The 24,105-nt window shown below is 40.9% G+C and overlaps 1 protein-coding gene across 2 annotated transcripts in view; it reads left to right on the top strand.

Annotated features, from left to right (window-relative positions):
* Positions 1-327: 327 nt before the first annotated feature.
* LOC140343593 (discoidin domain-containing receptor 2-like) overlaps positions 328-24,105 on the top strand; it is a 128,753-nt gene continuing 104,975 nt past the window's right edge. Inside the window, exon 1 of one of the 2 annotated variants that reach the window (XM_072430306.1) lies at positions 328-532. The gene's annotated coding sequence lies outside the window, so the exon portion shown is untranslated. The remainder of the gene's footprint in view (positions 533-24,105) is intronic. The other variant, XM_072430308.1, reaches the window with a different exon arrangement.

Below are 24,105 nucleotides of genomic sequence, written 5' to 3'. Positions count from 1 at the left end.
TGCCTACTCATCTTCTTCTGTCTTTTGAAACCACCACTACTTCCCACTACTACATATCTCCCATCCTATTGTGTGTGAAATTCTATTTAATGTACAGCGCTGCGTAATATGTTGGCACTATATAAATCCTGTTTATTAATATTATTAATATTAATAATAATGTAATTTTTGTAAATTGCATTTTAAAATAAGTTTGCTACACACACAGTGTTTTGTTTTTTTAATGCTCTGTATCCTAGCTCACTACCCCTTTAAAAGGCAATGTAGATGCAAAGCCCCCCTTGTTCTCCCCCTTCTTCCCTCCTCCTCCTTCTCCTCCTCTCCTTGTCTGCAGCCGGAAGGAGAATGTGATGTGAATTCATAGGGAAAACCTCTGGAAGTTCCCCGAAAAAAATTACAGCAAAAAAGAAAGAAAAACCGCCAGTCAAAGCACCGAAAAAGTCTGTTGGAGGACCCTTAAGCACAAAGCAACGTAGTCGTGGACCGGAAAAGAATCAAAGGAAGGTCGCGGAGAAGTTAAACTTTACTCCAGGTCAGTGTGAAAGTTTTCGCTGTTGTGTGCTCAGAATGACAAACACATATTTTGTAATAAGACAATGTGCGGCAAGGATGAGAACTGCACAAAAGTTGGTACACCAAAAAGACGTCCGATGCTGACAAAATTGGAAAGATTTTCATTCATTTTCCCCTTAGCTTTCCAATTTAAAACTTTTAAGCCTTGTTTTCATAATGAGGGAATCCATTGGAATAAGACTTGTTCCATGAACAAAATGCTGCGAAGTTTGATGGCTGAAGTTTTCTTTTTGTACAATGATAAAAAAAATACGTTTTATATACATTTTAGTTTTTTCTGTTTTGTTTTTATTGTTCAAAAAAGTGATCCCAAACAGGGAATTTATAAAAATCCCCAAATACTAATAACGTTAACAGTGATTGCATGTGCTGAATAATAAATGTGTATCCTAAAAAGACCATGACAAAATACTGCTATCCTTGTATGTAAATAAAGCTATTAATCTTCCTGTATTTGTAAAAAAAAAGAAATAGAAAATTCCCCACTCAGGTCACATGTGCTGTAAATGTAGCCTCCTATTCCAATTTATTATTATTTTTTCCAATTAAGTCATTTTTGGCTGGAGGAGGCTCACTAAATTGTGTCTGCAGTGAAGGGATTACTTGACAGGAAATCAGGTGTGCACAGAAAACATATTCCCTAAGAACTTTAGGTTAGCCATCCTTGGCTCTGATTAATTTTTTGTACTGCTGACATATACTGTAGAGCTGTACAGTCCCCATAGGTGATCTCCACCCTCAGTGTATACCCCTCAATGTAATTGATCTTGAAAGGGAGTAATATTCTTGAGGAATATATTACTTCCTTACAAGGGCAGTGATGTCACTTTTTTTATCAGCTCACAAATCAAATATTTGGCCAGTCTAGTGCAGCGGTCATCAACTAGTGGTTCGTGAGAAAATTTGGAAATTATTTGCAATTTTCATGTTTTAAAAAAATAAAGCAAAAATAATATTCTAATAAATTCTTATATTTGGAATGACATTTTAGCCCAAATAAATTGACTTTGATAACTATCATTTCTTGTTTGGTCTTAGATTCAAATGAAACAAACCCATAATGAGTGAGAAAAAGCAAACAAATATTTTGCATTTCTTTAGTAATACCAAAGATAATGCATCTAATGATAATAGAAACATAAGTAATACTTCACTTAACCCTGAGCTGATCAATGATTCAGAGCCTGCACGAGTCCTTGTCCGGCACCATTACGAAAATCATTATTTTACAAATGTATTTATCTTTTTAAAAAATTCATACTAATGGTCCACTGGATTTAAAATTATGAATTTTGATGGTCCATGAGGTTTGAAACGTTGGCAACCGCTGGTCTGGTAGGTAATGGACTCCAAATTACCACAATCACCAGATCTTCCCATACTGACTCTAAGCACAGATTCAGGAAACAGACCCAAGCACTCCACATGTGAGGAGTGCCCTAGTTTGCCTTTTTTAAGTAAGGTTGAAAGTAAAGTAAGTAGTAGTAAACCCAAAACTGACCCAAAACAAAAAAAAATCACACTTACCTTTAATCCCAGCAGCACATTCTGTTGTAGGCTGACAACACTAAGCCACTGCCTTAGAATTAGCTGCATCTGAATGTTTAAATTTATCGCATAAACCAGATTATGTAAAAGAAAAAATAAAGATTTGGTGTTTGATCAGCAAACCAATAGTACATGGGTGATTCAAACAAATAAAACCTGTAGTGTAACGCAGGTGATAGACTGCATTAAGTCATATTGATTTTTTGCCAATAGTTTGACATAAATGATTTTTGGATTCTTTTTAACTTGTCCCCAAAATCAATCATACCAGCGAACAGGCCGGTGGAAGGAAGAAGTAGAGCTGAAGAACCTTAATAGGGGTGTCACCATCTGGTTATTTAGTGTGTCAGGAGTATGGAGAGGTGGTGAGTGAGTCAGGAGAGAGTTACAAGAATAGCTGAACTGATTCAAAATCTTGTTGATGTTCTGTGTATATGGATTTTGGCTTTGTAGCCTGGAATTCCACTTGAAGATAGGTCATCACAACACTTTCCCAGAAGATCATAGTACAATGCACCCCATCATCATCATATTATTTTTATTTTATTTGATTATCCTTCATCCTTCAACAACTCTGCTTAAAAAAGTTACTTTTAGAAGCAAACATTATAAAGGATACACTTCATTAAAAAGAACAAGTGAGTGCCGAGTGCCAACATTATATCTTGACAGGTTCCACCACTTGCTGGCACATCAATATGCTCAGTGCTTTTTTAAACCAGCTATAGTGACGAATTTATGGCACAGTTTGCAGAACATTTTGTGTTGTTCCCGTTGTACCCTTCACCGAACATCTGGGCCTCACTTGGTCCGAAGTTTCCCAGTGAGGACTAGGCCCCTGTGTTCTGCTGACACATTACCTTGTGTTGTGTTGTGCAGCCACCACAACGATCCTGCACTGTAATTTGAGCGAGTGGAAATTGTGTCCCCTCTGCCAGCTGCTTAGGTCAGGCATTTTAACAAGGCCACAAGAACGAAGTGGTGAAGATACAGGGGCTCATATATCATCTATCTTATCCAGAGTAGTTCCAGACACAATTAAAGGGTAATTCACCCAGCCTGAGTACTAAACAAGTCCTGAATTTATTTGTAGTGGGTCAGGTATTTGATACTTATGTTTTCTGTGATTTGTGTATTCTTACTTCCTGTGAAGAGTTGTAGAAAAATATACATTGTATATAGTAACAAAAAGAAAACTAAACATTGAAGATAAAATCTAAAAGCATTTCATGTATGGTGGTTTTCTTACCACTTCCTCATGCCAGTAAACCAACATGTAGTATCAACCCATGGCAGCCAAATAATGAATAAGGGTGGCAGGGAGCTGTCTAAAGCAACCTGCTCTCAAATGTGCAAGCTGCAGTGTGAGTGGCTGAGCTGCTGGCAAGGTGAGCTGCATGGGATTGTTTGGATCCCACTGAAGGTCTAAATCTGTACTAAGGCTATGATCAGACATGTTGTGGTGTGGTGGGGTGTAGTTACTGGTTTCCTTACACCTTTGATCTAAAAATCTCAACTGCGACAGCCTATGGAGAATGAATGGGAGTGGCATGGAGTGGTTAAGTACCACCCGCTGAAAAATGTGCAAACTTATTAAAGAATATTAAAGAACAAATGTGGCAGTGCAGGGGGTCGAGCAGTTGCTCTGAGAACTTGCAGCTAAGAACTGCATAGGAACTCTTGTTCACACTGACCATAACATTGTGGTGCAATTATTACTTCCTCATGCCAGTCAACTGCTGACTTGGGGGGCAACAAGTCCAAGTAGCTTTCCTTGCAGCAGCTCCATAGAGAATGAGTGAGTGAGTTGTACAGTGACACTCATTACCACCAGCTGTCAAATGCGCAGTCACTGTTTTTTTTAAGAATCAACGCTGCAAGGTACCAGCTGCTAGGAGCCATATGAGATTGCTTGATCCCGAGACAGACCTGCAACTGCAATACATTTTGGAATTTGACTCCTGAGCCTGATCTGGGAGAAGGAGTGGCTGCACTAGGAGCCAATCTATTGTGCTGCATACACATGTGCTGACAAGCAATTGCAGTGTTCTTCCCAGCCTCTTTTAGCTGGGTGCAGCACCTGACACTTTTCAGTAACCTTACAGCTGTTTTTGGGTGGTTACTGATGAGTTGGACCATAATACAGGGGCTGCCATCCGCCTACAATTTCATCCCACCCAGCTTAAAAAAAATCTGGGTTCAACACTGAATTGATAGTATATCCAACATTTACTTAATTAAATATGTTGAAATACAACTACATTAGGTGCCTGAATTTGACTGTTCATCAGCCTCTTGTAATCTTCAGCACAGCAGAGCTCATGCACATGTGCAGACAGAGACTAAGAGCAGAGTGACCATTTTGTCTGATGCTGCTCCTTCACTATCCAATCACAGACTGGAAAGGGGGAGTGATTTTATGTACATATGATGGAGATTTTGAAAGCCATTTCAGTATGTAGTGGGGAATGGGGGGGGAGGTGTACATACAAATATGGTTTGGGGCTGAATAGGTCACATGAGCACCCATCACAAAGCAATTGGCACTGTTTGAGACGATTTTTTGATTTGGTGCTGGTGCTCATGTGACTTACCAGCAACTGCTGAAACTAGGAATAATAGTCCTTTAGAGTTTAGATCTCTGTTTTTCTGATCATTGTCTCTAAGACAGAAAGCAATGGGAAATCCCACAATTTACAGGAGTCACCAGAGCAAGCTAAATCCTGAATGAGAACACATTCTTGGTCTTGGTCTAGGGAATTTCCTCTATTTTCAGATATTTCCTCTCACTTTCTGTTGTGTCTATAGGACGGGACATAAAGTGAAATCTCTCCATATGGGCACAGACAAAATACACTGATGTGGTTGTATTATTTGCTTTGATTTATTCAATGCTAAAACATTTCAGGTTGATTTTAGGATAGCAAGTGTTAACATGAAGGACCAAATACTTTTTGAGTAATAACAATATTCAGATTGGTCCAGGACGACCCACGGGAATGCAGCTTGAGCCTCCACCAGCAGAGCCTTCCACGTTGGAATAGTGCTGGTCCATGGAATACATTCCAGCAGGGCTGTGCAGTAAAATTCTTCCTCTGTGAAATGCATGGAAGATGACTTTGTTCTGGCTTGGTCAATGTGTTATGTAAGAGAATTGCTTGTGAACGTGAGGTCATCTTGTGTTCTCGACCAAAGTATTCTCGCACAGCTCCCTCCAACACACTGCAAGCACATTCTGCACATTATTCCGCTTCTGGCTTCTTGTAACCTTTAGTGAGATTGCCTAGCAGGTAATCCCAAAATTACCTCTCTGACAGTGCAGTTTTATTTGTTGATTTACCATGAAGAAATGTTTGCACAAACAGGGTTAATTTTCACCATTTCACAAATGTATCTTGTTGACTTTATAAGTTTATTGCACAGTTAATATTATTATTATTATTAATAATTAAACAAGATTTACATAGCACCAACATATTACACAACGATGTACATTAAATAGGGGTTGCAAAAAGACAGAGGAATACAGACAGTGACACAGGACGAGAGAACCCTGCCCCGAAGAAATTACAATCTAGTGGTTAGAAAAGAAAGTAAAAATATTTAACTTTGATTAGGCCATAACTTTGATTTATAAAAAAACTGTACTTTTAAATTATTTTTTACATGGGATACTATTTTGAATGTATGCACCAGAACTACTGTACTCCAAAACACACAGATGTTAATGCACTTCTTGCATATGTGTTTCTTTTGTACGTTGAGCTGCATTGTTTGCCCTTTCGAGATTAAATTCATCCTATCTATAAAAATCAGGCTGCAGTGCATGCAGTGAGCTCCTCGAAGTTCAATTTACTAATTAGGAGTACTTATGGTTTAATTCCATGTGTTTTTGTGTGCTTTCTTATGCAACTTTGGTACTTCACATAAACCTATTAGGAGGTGTCAAGGAAAAATGTATCTATTTCTTAAAGAAACGTCAGCTGTTAATATTACGATCGTAAAAGAACAGACACAGATACCAGTTCAAATAGAATTGCTGTTCTGATTTATTCAAAGAAACATAGTGATATTTATACAGTATAAAAGTAAAAGTAAAAGTATAGTAAGTAAAATTGGTGGTACATAAAAGTAACCAAATTTTTGAAGTGATAAATAACTATTCAGGAATCCTGAGTAATTGATGGCCCTAAACCTTTACAGCCCTGATATCCTGGGAATCTCTTCACACCTCCCCAGGTGCCCATTCCCTGTTGTTCTTGTTATCACCTTAGACAAAGAACAGAAACTAGTTGTTCAGGATAATTCTGCTTACAAAATGGTGGTTCTAAACAACCTTCTCATTCCCCCTTTTGGTCATTCTACTGACCATACAGACACCTACTTTTGGTATGGCGCCCTGCCCAGGGCAAAACTATTTAGCATCTGGAGGTCAGAGAACTAAGTGGATATCTTGTACATAACTGGAGCCTCTTTCTGTGATGTATATTTTCCAATGCCAAAAAAAAAAACATAAATATGTGACCTAACCAGAGTGAAAAAATAAAATTTTTTGGATTGGTTTGAGCTAGGCACAAAATATTCCCCTAAACCAGGTATTAGGATTTAACCAGGATATCCATGATTTGTCACAATCATACTGTTTGGTTATCTGGACCAACAACACATAAACAACACATATACATATATACATGTTTCATGCTTGATCCTCGACAGTCACTTTCTTGCAGTGAGAAACGTGTATCCAGGCGTGTCTGCTGTTGAGTTTGACAGATGTAGGTGTAGTCAGTTGAACTTGGTAGGGACCTTTAAACCTGGGTTCGTCTGGTGTCTCTTTTTAATATTACTCAATCTCCTGATTTGGACTTTTGGAATCCAGTAATTGCATTTGGATCTGGAATAAAGTTAAACACAAATTTATGCACCTTATTTAGACATATCAGAATAGAGTGCTTGTAGCTGTTGGGGAAAGTATAGTCTTGTTCTAGGGGGCCATTCCAAATAATATTTTATAAGATGTGAGCCTATAATTCATTTTAGCTGTTGTTTAAATTGAATACAATACAATAGGCAGACATTCAACCCTAAGTTTCATAACTTTAGCAGCAATTTTGTCAGTCCTATTTTTGATGGTACCATTGAGTCTCACCACCTTTCCACTATTTTGAGGATAATATGGTGTGTGGAGGACTTGTGTAATATTTAAGGCATTCATTATTTCTGATAGGATATCCTTATTGAAATGGGATCCTTTTTCTGACTCAGGGCCCCAAATCTGCAGACAAAATCAAGTAATTTCCTTGCTGCTGTTTAGCTAACTTAAGCTACCAGCCAGGCCTCAGACCATCTAGAAAACACAAACTCAAATGTTCCTATTTTTGGAAGCTGTATAACCTCTATTCGAAGTAGATTGGTGGAAGGGGTACTCTGGTCTAGGTGAGTGTCTACTAGGGGTCTTTACTACTTGGCCAGAGTTACGGCATAAACAGGTTTTTGATTGAATAAATTGCTTTATTAATCACATACTTCTGAAACAATACAATCAGTGTTCATACATACATGGAATTGCGACGCAGCGCATAAAACTACATTACAATCCCCCACAACACACTACCAAATAAATACATACATCCCTCCATACTGCGGCTTTGTGCCAAACCACCCCAACAGATTGTCAATACACATCTTAAACTGGTCTGAAACCATCCCTAAGAGCTCTCCCAGGCCCAAAGCTTTATTGAGCTCTTATAAAACAAATTTCACACTTTTCACACATTTAAACATTTCTGAAGAGAACTTGGGGGGGGGGAAGGGGGGCCTTTTCAGACGCCCTCTTCCTCTCCCGGAAAGTCCATGAGGGTTTAGTCTCTGATCAGACTCAGGGACAGTCTGCGGCAGTCCTCGATGGACATTCTCTCCCTCCGGAGGATAAGGCGCTTCCTAGCACACCAGATAGCGTCCTTAATACAGTTCAAAACCCTCCAAGCTCCTTTGACTTCCTCTTCCGTGAATTCGCCGTGGAACAGGCCATACAGAGTAGCGAAGTACGTGATGGCTGTTCTTGGGACGAATTGGCTCAGTTCCTGTTCCATGGTCTTCAACACGGCTTGGGCGTAGGGGCACTGCCAGAAGACGTGCATAGCCGTCTCCTCTTCGATGACGCAGAAGGGGCAGTGTCTGTACCTACATAAGTTCCTGGCATGCATGAAAGTTCTCAAGGGCAGTCCTCCTTGGACCGCCATCCACGCCAAATCCTGGTGCCGGTTGGTAAGTCTTTTGGACCCGATGTTGATCCAGATTTCTTCGCAGGTGACTGTGTTTCTACCCGGAACAGGTTCCATTGAGTCCTTTCCATGGATTTGCTTGTAGATGGTCTTCGGCTTCCACAGGTCGGGCTTGACGCCCTGCAGCTCATTCTCCTTGATGAACTTGAAGTTGTCCAAGTAGAACCAAGGTGTGTCCCAGTTGTATGGCACGGAGCTGTCCCACCTGTCCCATCCTAGACTCCTCCAGAGTGGGAGGAGGAAGAATCTTGACATGGCGTTCCCTGCAGAGGTCGAAGATCGATCCACCAATGTCCTTCTTACCGCGTTGCAGGCGAAGAAGATCCTCAGCATCGTTGCGATTTCCGGAACTCCTTTGCCGCCCTTCCGATGTTCTTTGAACATGGTCGTTCTCTTTACTCGGTCCATCTTCGAGCCCCAGATGAAGTGGAAGGTCACCCTCGTGATGGCCTTGCAGGTGTTGGTGCGTGGAGGCCAGGCCTGGGCGAGGTACTGCAACACAGGGAGGATCTCGCTGCGGAGTACTAGTGTCTTCCCTTCGATGGTGAGGTCTCTGAGGCTCCAGAGGCCGAACTTTTGCTTCATTTTTGACAGCCTCTCTTCCCAAGACTTCAGGGCTGCTCCTTCCTTCCCGATCCAGACGCCAAGGATCTTGATGAAGTCCGGTAGGATGTTGAAGGGGATGGGCGCAGAGGAAGGCAGGTACCAATTCCCAAAGAGCATGGCTTCCGACTTCCCGCAGTTGACTTTTGCCCCTGAAGTTCAGCCGAAGTCTTTGCAGATCTGGACGAGCACGTCGATGAAACGCTTGTCCGCGCAGAACACCGTCATGTCCTCCATGTAGAGCGAGCACTTTGCTTCCCTTCTGTCTGGACCTGGTGCGGTGATCCCTCTTATCTCTGGGTTCCGTCTGATGCATTCGGCGAAGAGCTCTATACAACAGACAAAAAGAAGAGGTGACAGAGGGCAGCCTTGTCTGACCCCGGAGAGGACTGGGAAGGGGTCAGTCTTCCAGCCGTTCACCAGCACTGTGCTATGGATGTCAAGGTACATGAGGTGAACATATGAACAGAACATGTCGCCGAGACCATACTTACGGAGGGCTCTAAGCATGAGCCCGTGGGAGACACGGTCGAAGGCCTTCTCCTGGTCAAGACTGACCAGGGCGGCGTGGATGTTGCGGTCCTGGATGTAGTGGACCGTGTCTCTAATCAGTGCGAGGCTGTCCGCAATCTGTCGCCCTGGGATTCCGCAGGTCTGATCCGGGTGGATGATCTGTCCGATACCCTTCTTTAGCCGGTTGGCCAGTACCTTGGCAAGGATCTTGTAGTCCACGTTGAGGAGGGAGATGGGTCGCCAGTTTTTGAGGTCGTATCTCTCTCCCTTCCGCTTATACAAGATCGTGATCATGCCCTCCCTCAGCGATGGCGGCATTCTGCCCTCCGCCTCCAACTCCTCGTACAGCTCGAGCAGGTCCGGGCCCACGAGATCCCACAGCGCTACGTAGAGCTCCGCTGGGAGACCATCGCAACCCGGGGTCCTACCCCGCCTAAAGGATTTGACGGCAGAGGTAAGCTCCTCCATAGTGAGGGGAGCGTCCGTGGACGCTGCATCTGCAGGATCAAGGGTGTTGGTGATACCTGACAGGAACCGGTTCGCAGCGTCGTCATCTGTTTCCTTGAGTGAGTAGAGGGTCCAGTAGAAGTCGCTGACCACTTCCATCACCTCTGACTCACCTTTCCGGAATGTGCCGGTCGAGTCCCGCAGCTCGGCGAGGGGGGTGTGTCCAGAGTGGAGCTTCCTGAAAAAGAAAGAGTTACACTTCTCACCTTTCTCGAGGTGCTCCACCTTGGAACAGAAGATGATGCGCCTGGCGTCCTCCTCGAAGTGCTGTTTCAAGCGCTTCTTGGTCTCTTCCAGGTCTCGCCTAATGTCCCAGCCGCATTGGTAGAGGTCCTGCAAGGACTGCAACTCGCGTTGCAGTCTCTTGAGTTCTCTCTTCCTTGCGCACACCTGCTGACGTCCCCTTGCTTGAAAGAAGCTGCGGAGCTTGACTTTCACAAACTCCCACCAATCACTCACCTTTTCAAAATGTTTCTTGTCCTCCCTCCAGTTGACATACTCAGCCCTGATCAGAATGGCTACACCTGCTGACACCTCCAGACCAGTAAGAGGGACCCTGGGTGACTGTATCTCCTAGAGGGGGGAAGAGCGCATTCTTGCAACATGACAATGTCTCCTGGTTGAGTGTCAATGAAACGGAGTACAGTCTGCCTTCTGACAGGATCTCTTATGCTCCTAACATTGATGGAAAAGATTTATATCTTAGCCATAATGATTTGGAGAAAAGTGACGCTTCAGTCGGAGACTGTACAACTTACACCAAGAGGGGGGCAGCTCCCTCCTCCTCGATCATTTCCCATAGCGCACTGTCCTCCTCTGTGGGGGGGGGGGGGGTAATAGGCTGGGGTCGTGGGGTATGGTATCCAGATACTCGACGACCTCGGCGAGGTCCTCGGTGATCTGGGAGGGGTGGAGAAGGGGAGTTTCCTCCTCCTTAGCCTGCCTCTTTAGGGACATGTCTTTGTCCGGGACAGGGCTCTAGGGGAGTTTCCTCTTCCCCCTCGTGAGGGCACCTGAGGTGTCCATCTCGGTGGGTGGAGGGAGGGAGGGGAATGCCTCTTCTGAGGAGAGGTCAGGGGGAGGGGGGGTGGAGGTGGTTGGTATGGTTGGTTGTGGCATAAACAGGTAAGGCAAGAAATCCTATATCTTGCAGCAAAAGCTGTAAATCCAGGAGCTATCCAGTACTTCCTTACTGTGATATTGCATTTTTACCTTAGTGAGCGATTTTATGCAAAAGTTGAGCCATCATGGGGTACAATGATTGGGGCAAGCAATGGATATGACCAGGTCAGCAGACATTTTCATTGTCTTTTTTTCGCCCCTAGCTCCATCCATTTTTTCTTTTCCTGCTCTGAGGCCTGTTCCTATAATTTTGCTAGGACTTCTAACTTCCCAGGCCTTTTATTATCTATGATGTCAGATAACATGGGTCTTATAGGTGCTATTGACAGAAGAGCAGCTTCTTTAGCTCTCTCATCTGCCTTTGCATTACCCTGTATTTCTGGAGTCTGAAGCTTTGTATGGGTCTGCACTTTTACAATGGTTACCTCAGGAAGTTATAGGGCTGCAAGAAGCTCTCCAATTAATTAGGCATTTCTAATTGGCTTACCTGTAAATGTCATGTAGGGATCGTAGTCTTATGCTATGCCAATTGCATAGTCTCTATCTGTCCAGACAGTATCTCTCCTACCAGGGACAGAGTACATGCTTTACTCAGGACTTGCAATTCAGCTTCCTAAACTAACACATTAGAAGGTAAACTTTGTTGGTTTAAAATGCCATTAGTTACCACTCCATATCCAGTACATGACTACCCATCATCAGTATAGAATCGGGAACTCTCGAAACATGTTAAAGTCAGGATTAGTTACATATATGATTAGATGATACATTAGCTAATACCTGTGACTCGGTTTGTATAAATTCATAGTAATCATGTACATTGTTTTTTTCTTGAGGCACCCTTAACACCTGGAAAGAGTGTAGCAAGATTTAATATATTACATCTTCTTATTGGTAAATTGGTAGGTGTAGGTAAAACAACCCCATATTTAGTCAACTCAGCTGCTGACAAATGCTTTGTATCATGCCTAATATTTCACATATAAAGTAAGTGTGTGATCCAAGACCAAATTTGCTTCTTTTTACAGCAACAATGCACATGCTGGCACTGCTCTAACACAACCTGGTGATCCCTTTATTACATGATCTCGCTGACGGGAGAAATATGCCAATGGTCCCTCTCTATTTTCATACTCCAGTAGCATGGCCAGCTAAAATGGTTTCTGGTAGTCTGGAAGGGGAAGTGGAAGCTGACAATATAGGTGTTTTCAGATCTTCTATACCCTGGACAAGATATTTTAGGAAATTGGAAGTGTTTTAATTACGTTAATATATCATTATTAAAGAGGCATTTGGGATCCACTCTCAGCGGTATCCTACTATACCCATTCATCAAATGTTTGCTAAAAATACATCTTTTACTGCCTACTTTAGTTTGGTTTATTACCTGTCTTAGCTAGGAAACAGTTTCTTTCCTTAATGTTTCCCCATCATCACAGCACAGAAGCAAATCATCCACATACTGTAATAATGCTGTACTACCTTTTTCTGGAATCCATCCATTCAGTACCTCATGAAATATTTGGATGTACAGGGGGAATTAACTCCTCCATGTGTAAAGCTACGTACACACGTCAGATTTTTATCGCCCAATAATTGGCCGATGCCGATTATCGGGCGATAAAAATCTGCCGTGTGTACAGTCGTTGTCGTCCATCGTCCGAAAGACCGTCCTGCCGGATCCACGGACGATGGACGACAACCGATCCTAATGAAAGGGAAGGGGAAAGCGCGCAGCAGGGTGCCGCTCCGTCGCTCTCCCCCTCCCCTCCCCATAGAGCATGAATGGTGCTGTATGTACAGCACCGTTCATGCATCGTGCACTCCCTTGTCGTTGGAAAGGATCGTGAAAGATCCTTTCCAACGACAAAAGCTGCAGGTGTGTACGCAGCTTTAGATGCGTCCAACATCTTTGTGTGTTCTCAAAGGCAAAAAAAGATAATATCTGGGTGCAACAGCACAGAAAAAAAGCATTAGTTATTCATAGAGAAACAAGCACCAGTTTTAGCTATCTGACCCAACCTAATGTACCGCTGGAGTGTTTTCCTCTACTATCTTTTTTACTGTTGCCAGCTTCACCCTGGTTTGTGTTTGAATCACTCCTTAGTAAGTTGTAAACAACACTCTTTCCCAGATTCTACAGATTGTCTTCATACTTTGTTATTAACAATGAAGTACAATGAAATTACAAACAATACAAACAACAAATTATTTACAAACAATCCAAGCAACTAATTACTCACAACAAATTATAAACAGCACAAGAAACCAATTATGTACCAGATCAAAAATCAGCATTGCCAAATATAACATCTCATCAACAATATTACTATTGACACAACATAAACGCCTGAGATCTCACAGATAATTACACTAGGACCATTCTCACAACTTGCTAGATTTAAATAAAACCATAGACAACAAAAATACCACTATTTGAATTTTCACATGTACGTGTCCTAATGTAAAATCAGTGCAGAAGACATATGCACCATATTCCTCATATTTCCATGCTATCAGCTGCAATCTCTAGCTTAGTTCCTGTAAACTCCACTGCTTGTGGTGTATTTTATCCAGTCTGGCGTGATATAATGTCTTTTGTCCTACTTTTATATCTTGGTGGGAGGAGGTGCATCAGCCACTTTTGTTCAAACTCTCACTTGGCCAGATATTAGCATATTTCTCAAATGTATCCTGTTCAATCCCTCTTCGTTGTTAGCTTTTATTTGTTCTTATACTGCTGTATCTAACCTGCCTCCCAGAGACAGCCTTTTCCACAGATTTGCTCACTAGGCACAGACCTAAATCAGTAATTCCTGGGAGTCCCTGACCCCCACGGAGTCCCAGACTAAAGCAATATTTCCTGGACATACCAGTTTTGATCAGCCGATCAGTTGGCTCCCTGAGCCAACAACACAGAACCCTGTCTGTGACCACACAGAACCCAGTCTATGTGTGAAATTACCCAGGGCTTTTACAGCAAATTCTCTCTCTCTCTCTCTGAAAGCATATGCTAACCACACAATTACACCCTACACACTCTTATACACAGATACACAACACACACAATCAATTCACCACCAATGTGCTCACAATTGAATAGATCAGATGTAATCCTTCTTATTATACGATTGTACAGAATATCACCCAACGCATTATCATCTTCATATAGGCTAAAGGTGCGTACACACTTCCAATTTTTATCGTTCCAATCGAACGACGAACGATCGATTGGGCAAAAAATCGTTCGTAAAAAAGTAACCAACGACGCCGACGAACGAGGAAAATCGCTGGAAACGAACGACCGGACCGACGGATCGGATTGGACGACGATCGTTGAACATCGTTCGTGTGTACGGTCGTTCGTTGATCGTCCATGTTCAGAGCATGCGTGATGAACGAACGTCCGTTCACTTTCCTGTCGTGCACATAGTTCCTCTATCGCTCAAACGATCGTATCTATTGTGTGTACAATATCTACGAACGATCGTGTCGTTAACTCTATGTGCAGGATCGGTGCTATACGATCGTTCGTATATATCGTGCATGAACGTTCGTCGTTCGTTTTCCAACGATAATAATTGGAAGTGTGTATGTAGCTTTACGGTCTAAGCAGACAATGAATCTAAAGGAATTTGTGTATAACAAGTTACAAAGCTCATATTAGTCTACCATTTTTGGCTGCAGTGCTCACTGCATCCTGCGAGACAGGACCAATTACCAAAATGCAGCCAAAGGTCACAATACTGCTTGTCCAAGACAACCACAGTTGTGAGGATTGACCCAACCTCATTCTTGACAATCAGGTTAGTTAAGAAGAAAACATTAGGGACGTTTAGACTGATTGCCCACACAGGTACAAATTACACACACATAAACATTTCACACACATGTGTACACATCTTCTAACTGCTGAGGTTCAAGTGATGGAGCTTGTGACTCACCACACCAGACAATGTACCTCAGCAATGCGTAGCAAGGGAAGAACCCCGGTAAGCTAAATAAGTTTTATCTGCGGGCTGGGCATGTTTCGATTGCTCCAATGCGCTGGTCCAATCGTCATCTGTCTATCCCAAATTTCGGCACCAAATGTCAAGGAAAATCTATGTATCTATTAAACTTCAGCTGTTTAATATTAGGTTAATATTACAATCGTAAGAGTACAGACACAGACACCAGTTCAAATAAAGTTGCTGTTCTGATTTAATAGGAAAACATAGTGTTATTTATACAATGTAAAATAGGTGGTACAGAAAAGAAATTAAATGTTTGAACTGATAAGTGACACTAAAATAGGTGGTACAGGAAAGTATTCCTATGCAACTTTGGTACTTCACAAAAACCTATTAGGAGGTGTCAAGGAACGTCAGCTGTTAGGTTAATATTACAATCCTAAGAGAACAGACACAGACACCAGTTCATATAGAATTGTTCTGATTTATTCAAAGAAACATAGTGTTATTTATACAAAGTAAAGGTGGTACAGAAAAAAAAATCAAATGTTTGAAGTGATAAGTAACCTTTCAGGAATCCTGAGTGGTTGATGGCCCTAAACCTTTACAGCCCTGATATCCTGAAAATCTCTTCACACCTCCCCATAGGTGCCCATTCCCCTTGTTCTTATTATCACCTTAGACAAAGAACAGAAACTAGTTGTTTAGGATGTTCACCCTCCACAATAAAGCATATTTCTTGAAATATTTCTCATGGATAATTCTGCTTTCAAAATGGTGGTTATAAACAACCTTCTCAGAGGTAAGTCCTGGAACTGGACTGGCCATGCTGTGTGTAATTGTATTTTATGTGCAGTTAGATAGATCTGCATTCTGTAAATGACAGCAGTACTGTACAAGCAGGGGTGTGGAGTCGACTCCGACTCCTCAGTTTCTGGTACCCCCGACTCCGACTCTCCAACTCTGACTCCTCTGTATTTACAGGGTTTCTCATTTTATCTTCACACTTTTGCATTCAAACTTCACAAAAAAAGTGAACCCCCTAATTATTCATAAATCAATACATTTATTATAAAATTAAAAATAACACAATATTTTTACCATAAGTTTTTCTCAAGAAATTTATAAAAAATATATGAAAATAAATTGATGATTTTTCAATATTATGTTTTTTACTTTATATAATTTTAAAATTAAATATCTTTGTTTTAGGGATGTATACTAGATTTTAAGATAACAATATTCTTCATCTTTTTATCTTCAAGTTTATTAGCTTTATATTTAGTATTGCACTTACCCTTATGGCCAGAGAGTTAAGTAATGCAAACTCCAAAGAATAGTAGACAGTTATCATCAGAGACCTATGAATCTTCCGGTAGAGTAGAAAAATTACCAAGAGGAGATCTGAGAAATTTAAAGTTGGATGAAGCCTTTAAGGAGGAGTTACGCAAGTTAATGTCCGAAGATTGCGGAATAAGCCTCAGGGAAATAAAGGATCAATTATTTGCCACATTTTGAATTAATGTATCGTTATCAACAATAGATAGATGCATTGAAAAAATCCAATGGTCAATAAAAAGAACTTTTTTAATTCCTGCAAGGCGCAATGATTCCCACTCTCTTCAAGAAACGTCTAGCTATGTTAACAAAATCCTTGATCTCATTGTTAATGAAGATGGAAAAAATCTACTTTCTTGATGAAGTAGGTTTTAACATCTTAATGAGAACCAAAAGAGGAAGATCTCCTATTGGGAGATGAAGTTTTGAATGTTTTTAGTGAAAACAGTGTTCAGCATGCCATCCTAATTATGGATAATGTCCCCTTTCAAAAAACTAGCCAGGTAAAGAGCTTGGTTGAAAGTAAGGGGCACCAACTCCTATTTTTATCACCATACTCTCCATTTCTTAATCCTGTTGGGAACATGTTCACTAAATGGAAAGAACTAGTAAGAAGAAATAGGCTAATTAACTTGGTTGCTTTATTAGAAAGCATCAATAGTGTATTTTTAACAATAAGCGAGCAGGATTGCTCAAATTATTATACACAAATGTTTAGCTTTTTGCCTAAATACCTAAGAGGAGAAAGCATTAATGATTAATAAATCATTTAAATAATTATTACATATTTTTATTTAATGTTTCTTGAGAAAAACTTTTATGGTAAAAATATTGTGTTATATTTAATTTTATAATAAATGTATTGATTTATGAATAATTAGAGGGTCTAAATTTTTTTGTGAAGTTTGGTTGCAAAAGTGTGTAGATAAAAGGAGAAACCCTGTAATATGCTAATGTATTTTCCACATTGATTGAAGGAAGGCAACATACACGCCATTTAACCACAGAACTACTGGCTAGGAAGCTGACACTCCACAGTATTGGCCAATTTAAACAAATGACAAAACAATGCAAACAATAAGGTTTTATTTATTGTTTTTATCAAGTGGCTATAAATTAGTAGCATAGCATGCAAAAAATCAGGAACAGGAACTTTACCTGTTCAAAAATATGAACCACATTCTTTTGTAGTTTTAAAACAAAAACAAAGCTTAACTACATGAACAAAAACAAAAGCTGGAAAACCTAAATGGTTTATAAAATAAACTTGGAATATAGTTGTATAGTAGAATAGCTGTTAAATGCAGTCCAAAACCAACACAATGTAGTGTTGTTCTAAGAAACAGAATTGCTTCTGCCAGATCCTCTTTTATAGAAGCTCCTAAATCTGACTTGATTATTTTTAGAGCTAAAAATAGTCTTTCAACACTGACTTGGGTGGGTGGCATTGCTGTTACGGTTCCAGCCACATCACTAATAATCATGGGATAAACAAGAATGGTTTCTTCTACAGTTAATTTCGATGAGCGATCAACTCCTGCTGGAATCCCTTTATTTGGACATTTTCTGGTTGTTTATCTTTCATGCTAATGCAACGTTGCTTTACTGTTGAAAGTTCCATTTTGTCCAAGTAGGAATCAAAGTCTAGTTCTTCATATGATCCTGAGTTACCAGTGGTAACTTCATCCAGTGGTGATGTTTCAGGTGGTAATCCCTTCATGCGAACTGCTACATCATAGAGGGCCTTTTTTTGCAGTATCAGTCTGGTCATCGCTCAAAAAAATTCGGCTCAACATAAATAGCAGCTTACAAGATTTGATTATCCAGTAAGAGATTCTATCTTTTATTCATTGAAGATACAATGCCATCAGCTATTAACCCTCCACTTTTGTTCAGGCAATATATCAAGCTCTTCGAGTTCAAGAAGAATATACCAGGTGTTAAATCTTCAGATTGCAAACTCTTGGTGACAGTAAAGGGGTTAGAAAGTAGATTTTCCTAGATTTTCCTTTTGCTTGTGTTCACTGGCTTCCAGTTAAAAAAACATTTTCATTGTCAAGTTCTTCAAGAAAGTCTTTTTGCCAGTTGCAGAGTATGAACAGCACACTGCATATGTTGAATAGTAGTACGCTTAGATGCTTCTTCAACAATGGTATTCAAAATGTCGCTGTTCTCTTACACTTTCTCCTATACTTGCAGAACTGTCTTTCTTTATAATATCTGTCTGTCACTTTCTTCATCTACTTTATTCATTTTCTCAATTGTGCTCAACATATTAGGAGCAATATCTGTCACAATACATAGAATCTGTTCCTTTTTCATTTCAAAATCTTCTAGAACATCCTCCACTAACTTGAAGAAGATAGTCACTGGTGTGATGTACCTGGATGTCCTTTACTGTCAAGGTTCACGTTATTGTTTTATTATTTTTTTATTATTTTCATCAGCAAATCTGACATAATTAGCAAAATAATTGACTCTGTGACATGTGCATGCATCCATATTTTTGAAGATAAAATGTCCCTTCAGACCTTTTCACAGTTCCTCCTTTTTTCATTTGGCCTCTTCAATTATAAGTTTCCTTATACTTTCTCTTTCCAGAGAAACACCAAGTGTTTTTGCCATTTCTCCATTTAGGCCTAAAAAGGCTGGCAGTGAAAAGAAGGATAGTGGTACACTATTCTTTACTACCATCATCAGCACCAACATCAGGCCATAGTACTCACTTACACCCATATCATTACACTTGTTTACACTCAAATGAACTTGTTAAACACAATATATCTGAAAATACAATGAAAACATCTTGTAATGTATATAATCCAGATTACAATAATGTGAATTTCAGGCTGTATATTAGCTCAGCTGAATTTCACACTAGTAGAAATACAACCATGTACTGGGCTTTATTCTTACATCAGAGAAGTACTTAATTATGACTATTGTTTGTGAAATAGGACATTTGAACTTGCTGTATTTTTTATTATAATTTAAATTTTGTTGGAGTCAGCACATTTTTTATTGACTCCCACGCCAGGTACCCAAAAATGTCTACGACTCCTTGACTCCGACTCAAACTCCACAGCTGTTGGGGGCTGTTGTGTAGGGGGAGGGAGGAGGTGATTGAAGACACATGTCAGTTTATGAGATGGTTCAATGAGAGCTGAGGAATGATGGAAGCCACAACACATGCTTTACCTTACGATGAAATTGTTCTGACTGCTGGGTTGAAATGATAAATATATAACTACACCCTATGCTGTGTTTGAGTACATTAATTCTGTATAATGCTGACCTGTTTACCAATTTTACATTTTATAATCATGGCTAAAAAACAGCTGAACATTTCAGAGCGACCCCATGGTGTCCATAAACAAATTTAACAGTGCTGTTATTTCCTAATGACATGATATATCAATGCACCTTTTGCAACATATGGCAAATAAATGGTTGTCCAATGCAATGCACAGTGCTGCACATACTGTAAGTCTGAATGAGCCCTCAAGTTGCCTTGAGACTTAGCTCTGATGAGGTCATTGGCCACTTTAGTAAGGACTGTTTCAGTGGAATGAGCAGCTCGAAAACCAGACTAAAGAGGGTCAAGGAGAGAGTTGGTGCTCAGGTAATTGGTGAGTCTTTTTGTAGACAAGGCGTTCAGGAAGTTAGGAGACATATGGGAGAAGGGAGATAGGAGGGTAGCTAGAAGGTATGGAGGGGTCCAGTGAGGGTTTCTTCAGGATAGGGAGAATTTTGGCATGTTTAAAAGCAGAGGGGTATATACCAGTAGAAAGGAGAGGATGAATAGTTCAGTTAGGGCAGGGGCCAGGGTGGAGAAATGGGCACAGAGTAGATCAGAGGGAATTTGATCAAGCAGACAGGTAGTAGATGGAGATGATGAGAGAAGAGACTTCATCAACAGTAACAGGGCTGAGGGAGTGCTGTATGTACAGTACTCGTTCATACATCGTGAAAGATCCTTTTCAACAACAAGAATTGCACGTGTGTATGCAGTATTACAGTGTAATTACTGAGTGGGGGAAACTAAGGTTTCGTCTGGTTCCAGCATTGACCTGGGCAAAGTCACTGGACTGTTACATCCACCATGAGGATAGACCTTTTTCTATAGTCTGCCCTGTAGTAGAAAAATAGATGGAGGGGGTACATGGCTAGGAGGAGTAGCAGTCTCAGAAAGAGGGTAAAGTGGAACCAAAATACCAAATATATTTACCTGCCTGTATGCAATGGTTTATGAAAGCTGGAAATTCTAGTATACCCCCTGTTGCTGGGAATAAAGGAATTCTCATGCCCATGAGAGCTATATGCCATGGCTAGTAGCTTTCAGACCTACAAGATGGGGCCCATCTGTTGGTTGCTGTTGGTTTTAACAGGAATTTATTCTTTTTGTGGACTAAGTCTGTCTATAACCAGTTGTTGAGTTGTCCTTGAGTTGGTGGGGGTGAAGCCGGGGACAAAGGTGGTGCTTAGATATTTTCTTGCATAATGGACACTCAAAGACCCTCCTGCAGCAATACTTGTCTGTTTATGACTGATGCCAATGTAAATCTATGCTGAGGCAGTCTGAGTTATTGTTTTGGATACATTAATGGGATGACGTTGGCAAATACATCAGTCAAGAAAGTAATGCTGTTGCTGTAGGCAAAGGGACACCTGTTTTTCTCTGATATCTTGCAATTATCTGCAGATAAGTGATTGGCTGAATCAGCACATTTCTAATGAATCTCTGAAGTCCACTTTGAAAAAAGAAACAAAGATCAACAACAGAGTGACCTGGGAAATTATTGGAAAATGACAGCAGCCATGTTTTTTTTGAGTGTGTTTTGGTGTGGATGCCTGGCAAGCAGGATGGATTCCTGTGGTTAGGAGTCATGTGGGGAACCGGCTTATCCGCCTTGTCCTTGTAAATGCCTCTCTAGCCCAGTACACAGAACAAATGCCAATATCCAGATGTTTGCAAATTCCTTGGTCCCGGGGTCGAGCCTTACAGCTGCCTGTTGAGGATTTAGTTTTGTCAAGCACCCCCCCCCGGGCAGGGATATAGACTATATTAGGAAATTATTTCCAATGGTATGGTAATTCATGATCCTGTAACATTAGAGTTTAGATGTTTCTATACAAGTCTTAATCTACGTACACATGTCCAACGGTTCTCGACCGATAATTGGCTCAGTACCGATATCAGATGAGAATCTGGTGTGTGTGTTGCGTGTACAACGCTAGTGGTCCATCGTCCGAACGACTGTCCTGGTGGATCCACAGATGATGGACGACTAATGATCTTAATGCAAGAAAAGGGGGAGAGTGCGCAGCAGGTGCTCCTCTGTCGTTTTCTCCCTCCCCTCCACATAGAGCAGAACAGTGTTGTATGTACAGCACTCGTTCATGCATCGTGCAGTGCTAGTCGTTGGAAAGGATCGTGAAAGATACGTGTGTATGCGGCTTAAAGCTCCAAATCACTAGAATGTAAATATAGCAATTCATTTTGCAAAACTTTCACTTGATTAGATGGCCATCTTGACTGGCCAGGTCAGGATGCAGTCAAATAGGAGGCATTCTTTTTCATGGCATCCCCATTAATGTTTACTGAGGTGGAAGTGTCAAATTTGTTGTTTATTTCTGAATGTACAACAGGGGCACAATGATTAATACTTTGAGCAAGTCAATTTAATCAAAGTGTAAGCACCACTTCCTAGTTACTACACTGAAATGCCTGCAATCATTTCCAGCTTTATTTTTATACTAATGCTGTTGTGGATAGGGCAGGGAGGATTAGAGCATCAGGGGTTCATTTTCCCCTACTGGAAAGATTTCCCCCTCACTTCCTGTTACACCAGCTACATACAATGCAGTGTTCTCCCCAGAAATTTTTTTCAGCCGGGTGGTAGGAAGCTGTAGCCGGTGGTAAAAAAGGGGGTGTGGCAAAACACGGCAAATTTAGTGCTCCCAGTTTTTTATGCCATGGGTATTCAGTAACCTCTTATTGTTTCAGTGTTCTACCTTCTCCCAATTATTTGTTACAACTTTGTAATGCCTGCTCCTTTAGTATATCCAATTTTTCAATTCTATGTATTTTGCCACAACTGTCCTATGCCGTGTATTGTGACCCAACTTACTAGTGTTCTAAGTTTTAAGAGTAGAAGTTTTTTAAGCAGCAGTGGTTCCTGGCATGAGGAATGGACAAATGTAACCTTACTGCCGGTGTGAATTCAGCCTATCTTCAGATGTGCTCCAGTGTCTATATTTAGGTAAAGTGAACTTTTGTGAAAACATTTTTTTTTTCACTTTATTCTTTTACAAAATTAGCCCAGCAGGCCCATGCTGGCTCAGCTTCCTCTCTGATCCTCACTTGTACATCCAGTGCTGCCTTGCACTGCGCATGCATTAGATTGAGCACTTTTTACATTATAAGAAAGCCTCTGAAGGTGCATGTACACAAGCAGTGCAGAGCCTCTTGGGATATGTGACACAAATATCCCAGGAGGCTGCGAATTTCCCCTTTCGATCTTTACCGAAATGGAAGTGAAGACTGAAGGGGAGAGATCCTCTCCACAAAAGTGTAAAAACAAAAAAAACAAAAAACAAACATTTTTCCATTATATAACAGAGAAAGTCACTCTTAAATATAATGTTAAAAATGTGGCAATGCTTTAATAGCATCATGCATGTGATATCAGATATAGATTTGTGACAGGTAGGTATATATTTAGGGGCCCCACCCCAATGCTCCTTGCTATGTTAGTGGCTCCGGGGTCCCCAATTTGCACTTTCAATTTAGGACTCCTAGTTGCACTTTCCTCTGAAACAGCAACCCCAAAGTTCAATTTTCCTAACTTTTTACATTTGTGACCCCATATCTTAAAGTTCTTTAAAGCTGGGGGGCTGAAATTGTAATAACTAGTATCTATGAGGGTCCCCTGTACACCCCGAAAATATCAGGTCATTGTGACATACATATTAGGAGATATGGAGGTTTGTACACACAGAGCTGTGAGGATGCAGAATTCATATGCAGAGCTAGAGGTGGATACATGTCACAGGCAGAAATCCGAGCTCGTGCTATGAGATGGGGGCGGGGCTGCCTGTATCCCCTTCACATGAAGGCTGAACTGTGTGTGCTCACCTCACATCGGCAGCAATCCTCTGAACGGATGACACAGAGCAGCCTCACTGAGATCCGTGCATCCGAGGACGAGACCTGCCGAGAGCTGGGCGGGGTATTCAAAGCAGCCGGGCAGAGCAACCGGCTAAAAACCTCTGGGGAGAACTATGCAATAGTAAAACACATATAAAGAAGCTATATTACCTGGCAAATAATTTGTAATATTGATATTCAGTCTTGAGTTTTATTGGCAGAACACAGCTACGCTGGTGACCGGACTTTTACCACACTAGCTATATGCAAGCTAGTGATTGTCTCACCTCAAATCTGTCATTAGTTAGTAAAGGAGTAGCAGCTAACTGATACGTTTATATCTCTGCTCTCTTAGATCATATGTATGTGAACACTTCATAAATTAGATAAAGGGGCAATTTTAGCCAACTTATCTGTCATTGCTCCATCATCTCCTCTTCTTTCTTTCTTGTCTTGAAATAAAATTTAAAGAAACAAAAGGCTGACCACATTACATTTCAATTACAAGCTGACT

The sequence above is a fragment of the Pyxicephalus adspersus genome, chromosome Z (assembly GCF_032062135.1).
Source record: "Pyxicephalus adspersus chromosome Z, UCB_Pads_2.0, whole genome shotgun sequence".
Lineage (NCBI taxonomy): Eukaryota > Metazoa > Chordata > Amphibia > Anura > Pyxicephalidae > Pyxicephalus > Pyxicephalus adspersus.
Note: the sequence above shows the minus strand (reverse complement) of the source record. Positions and strands in the feature narration are given on the sequence as shown.